Source organism: Herpailurus yagouaroundi, unplaced genomic scaffold (genome assembly GCF_014898765.1).
Source record: "Herpailurus yagouaroundi ecotype Mexico unplaced genomic scaffold, PumYag 164, whole genome shotgun sequence".
Classification (NCBI taxonomy): Eukaryota; Metazoa; Chordata; class Mammalia; order Carnivora; family Felidae; genus Herpailurus; species Herpailurus yagouaroundi.
In genome coordinates, this window is record NW_024412405.1 from 42446622 (window position 1) to 42455409 (window position 8788).

General features: G+C 39.8%; 1 pseudogene; it reads right to left on the minus strand.

The window, feature by feature from the left end:
- Positions 1-446: 446 nt before the first annotated feature.
- On the minus strand, positions 447-920 carry LOC121037904 (ubiquitin-40S ribosomal protein S27a-like; annotated as a pseudogene).
- Positions 921-8788: the final 7868 nt, after the last annotated feature.

The following is an 8788-nucleotide window of genomic DNA, read 5'->3' on the forward strand; positions in this document are numbered from 1 at the left end:
AAGTCAAGGTAAAATCACATCATGATATCTTATTATTAGATGTGGAAATTTTCCACATCATTTTTTAATTTAATAATTATCTTGTTTCTCTCGAAGTTGTATTTCCTTCAGTCATTTTAAGATACATTTTTTCTCTAAGTGTTGTGAATAAATAGCATTGGAGCTTTTACCGGAATTTTTTAAAAGCCAAGATTATTTGGATGTATCAATCTGTTGATAACTTTGAATACTATCATCCATCAACATTGAGAACGTCTCCCTTTAGTCAGCTTCTTTTTTATTTTTTTTTATTTTAATATGAAATTTATTGTCAAATTGGTTTCCATACAACACCCAGTGCCCATCCCAACAGGTTCCCTCCTCATTTGTAATTTGAATTTTTCCAAGGACCTTTGTTATTGTTGGTGGAAAATTTATTCCATTGTATTTTTTTAGTTTGTTTTTTATTAACCTGCACGCAATTCCTTCCCTTCCAGTTTGTTGAAGCACTAGGTCAGACAACATTTGCCGCAATAACATCTGTCAAAGTGGCTAGCCATAAAAACCCCAGCACCAGATTCATCTGAAGGGCACTCCCAATGAAGGCAACTGATTTTACCATTCTCATCCACCTTATAGTAGGACAGCCAGCTTAACCTTCTTTTTCTTATGCTTATTCTTCTGGGAATGGTGTAAGACTTCTTCCTTTTCTTAGCACCACCACGAAGTTTCAACACAAGATAGAGTGGACTCCTTTCGAATGTTGTAGTTAGAAAAAGTACGTCCAACTTCCAGTTGCTTGCCAGCAAAACCAGGTTCTGCTGATCAGGAGAAATTCCCTCCTTACCCCGGATTTTGGTCTTTACCTTTTCTATTGCATCCGAGGGCTCGACCTCTAGAGAGATGGTCTTCCCTATAAGGGTTTTCACGAAAATCTACATCTTGGCGGAGGTTCCACCACAGATGGCAGATCGTAAAGGAATTCTATGGTGTTTTCATCAGTTAGTTTAATTTTATAAATTCAATAATTATTTATGTATGCTTATTCTCTATCCACAAAAATATTTTAAAATACTTTTTGATATATTATTTAGGCAGTTACATTTTCTGCAAATGATATATTTTTTTTCTTGCCAATACTCATGATCCTAATTTCCCGTTTCTTGTCTTATGGAATTAACTGACTTCCAGTGTAATGTGAAATGATTGGTATATAGCAGTTTTTGTTCCCACTGAGCTGAGTGGAAATATTTCTAAAGTATGATCACTGGGGATGACTTTAGGTCTACATTTTTTAAGATCTCCTTTAATACTACTCTAAAAAAGTTCCCTTCTATTCTTAGTTTTAGATATTTATTTATTTAAAAATCCTTTATACACTTAAGCGTTGGTTATTTTTTACCTTAATTTTTCCTTTATATGTTTCATATTTATTCAATTAATATGGTGGAGTTTATTAATATATGTTTTCATGTTTATGTATCCTTACCTTTTTAGAAAAAAACACTGCTGAATTTGATGTTGGTGGATTCCTAGAAAGGTAATAAATAACCCCCTTTCCTTAATCTAACCAACTGGAAAAAATAATTTTGGTTGATTCATTAAGAATGCAAATCAGAGAATCCTGGGAAGATGGCAGCGCAGGAGGACACTGGGCTCACCGCATGTCCTGCTGATCACTTAGGGTCCACCTACCTGCCTAAATAACCCAGAAAACCACCAGAAGACTAGCAGAACGGAGTCTCTGGAGCCAAGCGCAGACGAGAGGACCACAGAAGATGATAGGAAGGGTGGAGAGGCGGTGAGCGCTCCACGGACTGGCGGGAGGGAGCCAGGGCAGAGGGGCAGCCTGCCTGCCAAGCAGAGCCCCGGAGTCTGGCTCACAAAAGCGGAGGGGCCGGACGGAGTGTGTTCCGACAGCAAGTGGGACTTAGCATCTGGAAGGTTATAAGCTAACAGCTCTGCTCGGAGAAAGGGAGGGCTGGAGGACAACGGGAGGGAGAGTTGTTGAGCCCTGGACGACAGAGCGCAGCTTGGCAGGGAACAAAGGTGCTCGCCAGCGCCATCTCCCTCGCATATCCACTAGCCAAAGGGAACCAGTTCCTGCCAGGGAACTGGCAGGCACCGCGCAAACACCCAAAGCTGCGCTTCTGCGGATCCATCCCTCCAGCGGGTCCGACTCCCTCCCGGTGCCGCAGGGCCCCTCCCAAAGTGGATCTCCCAAGGAAAAGCGAGCTGAGCCTGCCCCTCCTGCCCCTGTGCACCTTGCCCATCCACCCCCAGCTAATACGCCACATCCCCAGCACCACAAGCCTGGCAGTGTGCAAGTAGCCCAGACGGGTCATGCCACCGCACAGTGAATCCCGCCCCTAGGAGAGGGGAAGAGAAGGTACACACCAGTCTGACTGTGGTCCAAGCGGTGGGCTGGGGGCAGACATCAGGTCTGACTGCAGCCCTGCCCACCAACAAAAGTTATTCAAGACAGCACAGGGGACATGCCAGGCAGTTCCGCACCACTCCAGGGACTATCTAAAATGACAAAAGGGAAGAATTTCCCTCAAAAAGCTCCAGGAAATAACAACACCTAACAAACTGATCAAAAACAATTTAAATAATATAACAGAAAGTGAATTTAGAATAATAGTCATAAAATTAATCGCTGGGCTGGAAAACAGTATAAAGGACAGCAGAGAATCTCTTGCTACAGAGATCAAGGGACTAAGGAACAGCCAGGAGGAGCTAAAAAATGCTATTAATGAGCTGCAAAATAAAATGGAGATGACCACAGCTTGGATTGAAGAGGCAGAGGAGAGAATAGGTGAACTAGAAGATAAAATTATGGGAAAAGAAGAAGCTGAGAAAAAGAGAGATAAAAAATCCAGGAGGATGAGGGGAAAATTAGAGAACTAAGTGATGCACTAAAGAGAAATAATATAAGCATAATTGGTATTCCAGAGGAGGAAGAGAGAGGGAAAGGTGCTGAAGGTGTACTTGAAGAAAAAATAGTTGAGAACTTCCCAGATCTGGGGAAGGAAAAAGGCATTGAAATCAAGAGGCACAGAGAATGCCCTTCAGACATAACTTGAATCGATCTTCTGCACGACATATCATAGTGAAACTGGCAAAATACAAGGATAAAGAGAAAATTTTGAAAGCAGCTAGAGATAAACGTGCTCTAACATATAAAAGGAGACCCATAAGACTCGTGACTGATCTCTCTACTGAAACTTGGCAGGCCAGAAAGGAAAGGCAGGAGATCTTCAATGTGAAGAACAGACAGAATATGCAGCCGAGAATCGTTTATCCAGCAAGTCTCTCATTTAGAATAGAAGGAGAGATAAAGGTCTTCCCAAACAAACAAAAACTGAAGGAATTTGTCACCACTAAACCAGCCCTACAAGACATCCTAAGGGGGACCCTGTGAGACAAAGTATCAGAGACATCGCTACAAGCATGAAACCTACGGACATCACAATGACTCTAAACCCATATCTTTCTATAATAACACTGAACGTAAATGGACTAAATGCGCCAACCAAAGACATAGGGTATCAGAATGGATAAAAACACAAGACCCATCTATTTGCTGTCTACAAGAGACTCATTTTAGACCTGAGTACACCTTCAGATTGAGAGTGAGGGGATGGAGAACTATTTATCATGCCACTGGAAGTCAAAAGAAAGCTGGAGTAGCCATACTTATATCAGATGAACTAGACTTTAAATTAAAGGCTGTAACAACAGATGAAGAGGGGCATTGTATAATAATCACAGGGTCTATCCATCAGGAAGAGCTAACAATTATAAATGTCTATGCGCCGAATACGGGAGCCCCCAAATATATAAAACAATTACTCACAAACATAAGCAACCTTATTGATAAGAATGTGGTAATTGCAGGGGACTTTAACACTCCACTTAACAGAAATGGATAGATCATCTAGACACACAGTCAATAAAGAAACAAGGGCCCTGAATGATACATTGGATCAGATGGACTTGACAGATATATGTAGAACTCTTCATCCCAAAGCAACAGAATATACTTTCTTCTAGAATGCACATGGAACATTCTCCAAGGTAGATCACATACTGGGTCACAAAACAGCCCTTTATAAGTATACAAGAATTGAGATCATACCATGCATATTTTCAGACCACAATGCTATGAAGTTTAAAATCAACCACAGGAAAAAAGTCTGGAAAACCTCCAAAAGCATAACACCCTACGAAAGAATGAATGGGTCAACCAGGCAATTAGAGAAGAAATTAAAAATATATGGAAACAAATGAAAATGAAAATACAACAATCCAAACGCTTTGGGATACAGTGAAGGTAGTCCTGAGAGGCAAATACATTGCAATCCAGGCCTATCTCAAGAAACAAGAAAAATCCCAAATACAAAATCTAACAGCACACCTAAAGAATATAGAAACAGAACAGCAAAGACAGCCGAAACCCAGCAGAAGAAGAGAAATAACAAAGATCAGAGCAGAAATAAACAATATAGAATCTAAAAAAAACTGTAGAGCAGATCAATGGAACCAAGACTTGTTTTTTTTGAAAAAATAAACAAATTGATAAACCTCTAGCCAGGCTTCTCAAAAAGAAAAGGGATATGACCCAAATAGATAAAATCATGAATGAAAATGGAATTATTACAACCAATCTTTGAGAGATACAAGCAATTATCAGGGAATACTATGAGAAATTATATGCCAACAAACTGGACAACCTGGAAGAAATGGACAAATTCCTAAACACCCACACGCTTCCAAAACTCAATCAGGAGGAAATAGAAAGCTTGAACAGACCCATTACCAGTGAAGAAATTGAATCAGTCATCAAAAATCTCCCAACAAATAAGAGTCCAGGACCAGATGGCTTCCCAAGGGAGTTCTACCAGACGTTTAAAGCAGAGATAATACCTATCCTTCTCAAGCTATTCCAAAAAATAGAAAGGGAAAGACAACTTCCAGACTCATTCTATGAAGCCAGTATTACTTTGATTCCTAAACCAGAGACCCAGTAAAAAGGAACTACAGGCCAATATCCCTGATGAATATGGATGCAAAAATTCTCAGTAAGTTACTAGCAAATTGAATTCAACAGCATATAAAAAGAATTATTCACCATGATCAAGTGGGATTCATTCCTGGCTGCAGGGCTGGTTCAACATTCACAAATCAATCAACGTGATACATCAATTAATACAAGAAAAGATAAGAACCATATGATCCTGTCAATCAATGCAGAAAAGGCCTTTGACAAAATCCAGCATCCTTTCTTAATAAAAACCCTTGAGAAAGTCGGGATAGAAGGAACATACTTAAAGATCATAAAAGCCATTTATGAAAAGCCCACAGCTAACATCATCCTCAATGGGGAAAACTGAGAGCTTTTCCCCTGAGATCAGGAACACAACAGGGATGCCCACTCTCACCGCTGTTGTTTAACATAGTGTTGGAAGTACTAGCATCAGCAATCAGACAACAAAAGGAAATCAAAGGCATCAAAATTGGCAAAGATGAAGTCAAGCTTTCACTTTTTGCAGATGACCTGATATTATATATGGAGAACCTAATAGACTCCACCAAAAGTCTGCTAGAACTGATACATGAATTCAGCAAAGTTGCAGGATATTAAATCAATGTACAGAAATCAGTTGCATTCTTATACACTAATAATAAAGCAACAGAAAGACAAATAAAGAAACTGATCCCATTCACAATTGCACCAAGAAGCATAAAATACCTAGGAATAAGTCTAACCAAAGATGTACAGGATCTGTATGCTGAAAACTATAGAAATCTTATGAAGGAAATTGGAAAAGATAGAAAGAAATGGAAAAACATTCCGTGCTCATGGGTTGGAAGAATAAATATTGTTAAAATGTCAATACTACCCAAAGCTATCTACATATTCAATGCAATCCCAATCAAAATTGCACCAGCATTCTTCTTGAAGCTAGAACAAGCAATCCTAAAATTCATATGGGACCACAAAAGGCCCCGAATAGCCAAAGTAATTTGAAGAAGAAGACCAAAGCAGGAGGCATCACAATCCCAGACTTTAGCCTCTACTACAAAGCTGTAATCTTCAAGACAGCATGGTATTGGCACAAAAACAGACACATAGACCAATGGAATAGAATAGAAACCCCAGAACTAGACACACAAAAGTATGGCCAATTAATCTCTGACAAGCAGGAAAGAATATCCAATGGAATAAAGACAGTCTCTTTAACAAATGGTGCTGGGAGAACTGGACAGCAACATGCAAAAGATTGAAACTAGACCACTTTCTTACGCCATTCACAAAAATAAACTCAAAATGGATAAAGGACCTGAATGTGAGACAGGAAACCATCAAAACCCTAGAGGAGAAAGCAGGAAAAGACCTCTCTGACCACAGCTGCAGAAATTCCTTACTTGACACATCCCCAAAGGCAAGGGAATTAAAAGCAAAAATGAACTCCCAGGACCTTATGAAGATAAAAAGCTTCTGCACAGCAAAGGAAACAACCAACAAAATTAAAAGGCAACCAACGGAATGGGAAAAGATATTTGCAAATGACATATCGGACAAAGGGCTAGTATCCAAAATCTATAAAGAGCTCACCTAACTCCACACCTGAAAAACAAATAACACAGTGAAGAAATGGGCAGAAAACACAAATAGACACTTCTCTAAAGAAGACATCCGGATGGCCAACAGGCACATGAAAAGATGCTCAACGTCGCTCCTCATCAGGGAAATGCAAATCAAAACCACACTCAGATATCACCTCACACCAGTCACAGTGGCCAAAATGAACAAATCAGGAGACTATAGATGCTGGCAAGGATGTGGAGAAACGGGAACCCTCTTGCACTGTTGGTGGGAATGCAAATTGGTGCAGCCACTCTGGAAGACAGTGTGGAGGTTCCTCCATGTGACAGATGTCTGTCACATCTACTGTATTGTTATAGTATAAGAGTAACTATGGACAATATGTAAACATCATGGTTCTGTTCCAATAAAGTTTTATTTACAAAAGATTGAACTTGTCAATCTCTCTCTAGTTGGCATATATCATACTAAGATGCTTAAGTTGTTCCTACTTCCTACTCATTAGATCCAATCAAAATGATACCATCAGTAATGAGTAATAGAATGTGAAAAAATCAAAATATTTACAGACAAAAATATGGCAGAGAACAGAATTAACATCACCTTCAGACAACTGTGAAGCTGTACTGTTGGCCCTACCAAGTAAGTGAAACTTGCTTCTAATATTTTTTTCATATTCATATAGAGAAGCCAGTATTAGCCAAACCAATAGCTTCATACCAAGTGCCAGGAGCTGTGATGATCTGCCCAATAAAGATCAGGGGCTCCTGAGTGGTTCGATTAGTTGAGCATCGGACTCATGATTTCAGCTCAGGTCATGATCTCAGGGTCATGGGATGGAGCCCCAAGTTGGGTTCAGTGCTGAGTATGGAGCCTGCTTAAGATTCTCCCTCTCTTCCCCATTTATGCTTTCTCTCTCTCTTAAAAAAAATCCTACATCAAAACAAGTTGCAACTTGGGTTAAAACCAGATTAAATTTGAAATAAATCAGTTATTAGTCAAGCTCTCTCTGACTTATGTGTAAACAGGTGACATACATTGAATTTTGTAAGCATTACCACTAATGATTTTTAAAATGCATTTATCATGGCATTAACACCTGCAGTTTCACCAAGGACGTGACAGTGCTTCTGTTTAATGATCTTCATAGGGAGGAGATATTAGTAGGAGTCCCACGGTAATAGAAGATGGCTGTGATGGCCTTGAGGAGAATGGACATGTCCTTGCAAGGCATCTGCCACCCAAAAAAACTTATTCCAAATTTTCAAGTACAGAAAGGCAAGCTTCTGAAAACAAACAAGAGGGTGTGCCACTCCCAATAGCAAGGAAGGCTGTGTAAACTAGGGTCCAAAATCCTCAGTTTCATCTGAGTTCAAAGTATCCATTTCAAGTCTCAGGGTTCCTTTTTTTCCCCTAATCTACACCTTCTTTGTCACATGAGAAAGTTGATGAGTCTGTGAACCCAGTTGATGTTGTATTTCTGCTGCATATAATTAAATTCTGTGGGTTTTTTGTTTTTGTTTTTTGTTTTTGTTTTTTTTTTAGCAATATTGGTTCTGAGATACAGGACATAACTGATTATTCTATGGCTGTCATGGAAGCTCTTTAATTTTCAGACTAAATTTAAAGTGAGAGTCAAAGACTTGAGCTGGTCATTTTCTTTCTATAAGTGCAGTGCATACAGAAGAATGCATGTAACACTACAGCCAGGCAATGGTCCCTAATTACCTCCATAACGGTCAAGTGGAGCAGCCTCTTGGGCCCTCAAGGTTCTTGTTTAAGTTAGAATTTTATCACAGTCAACCAAATGTGGGCGCCTGGGTGGCTCAGTTGGTTAAGCGTCCGACTTCGACTTAGATCATAACCTCACTGTCTGTGGGTTTGAGCTCCTCATCGGGCTCTGTGCTGACAGCTCAGAGCCTGGAGCCTGCTTCTGATTCTGTGTCTTCCTTTCTCTCTGCCCCTCCCCTCCTTGTGCTCTCTCTCTCGCTCTCTCTCAAAAATAAATAAACATAAAAAAAGAGAAATCAAAGGAAACAATCAACCACATGTGATAACTTGATAAATTAGAAGCCACTGCATATTATAGATTACTAGCTTCCCAAGGATCTTTTACAAGGAGCTCAGCATTACACTGAAGCCCAATCCAATCCCACCCCAGAGAGGGTGTCTGTCAAAATCACTCCCAATATCAAC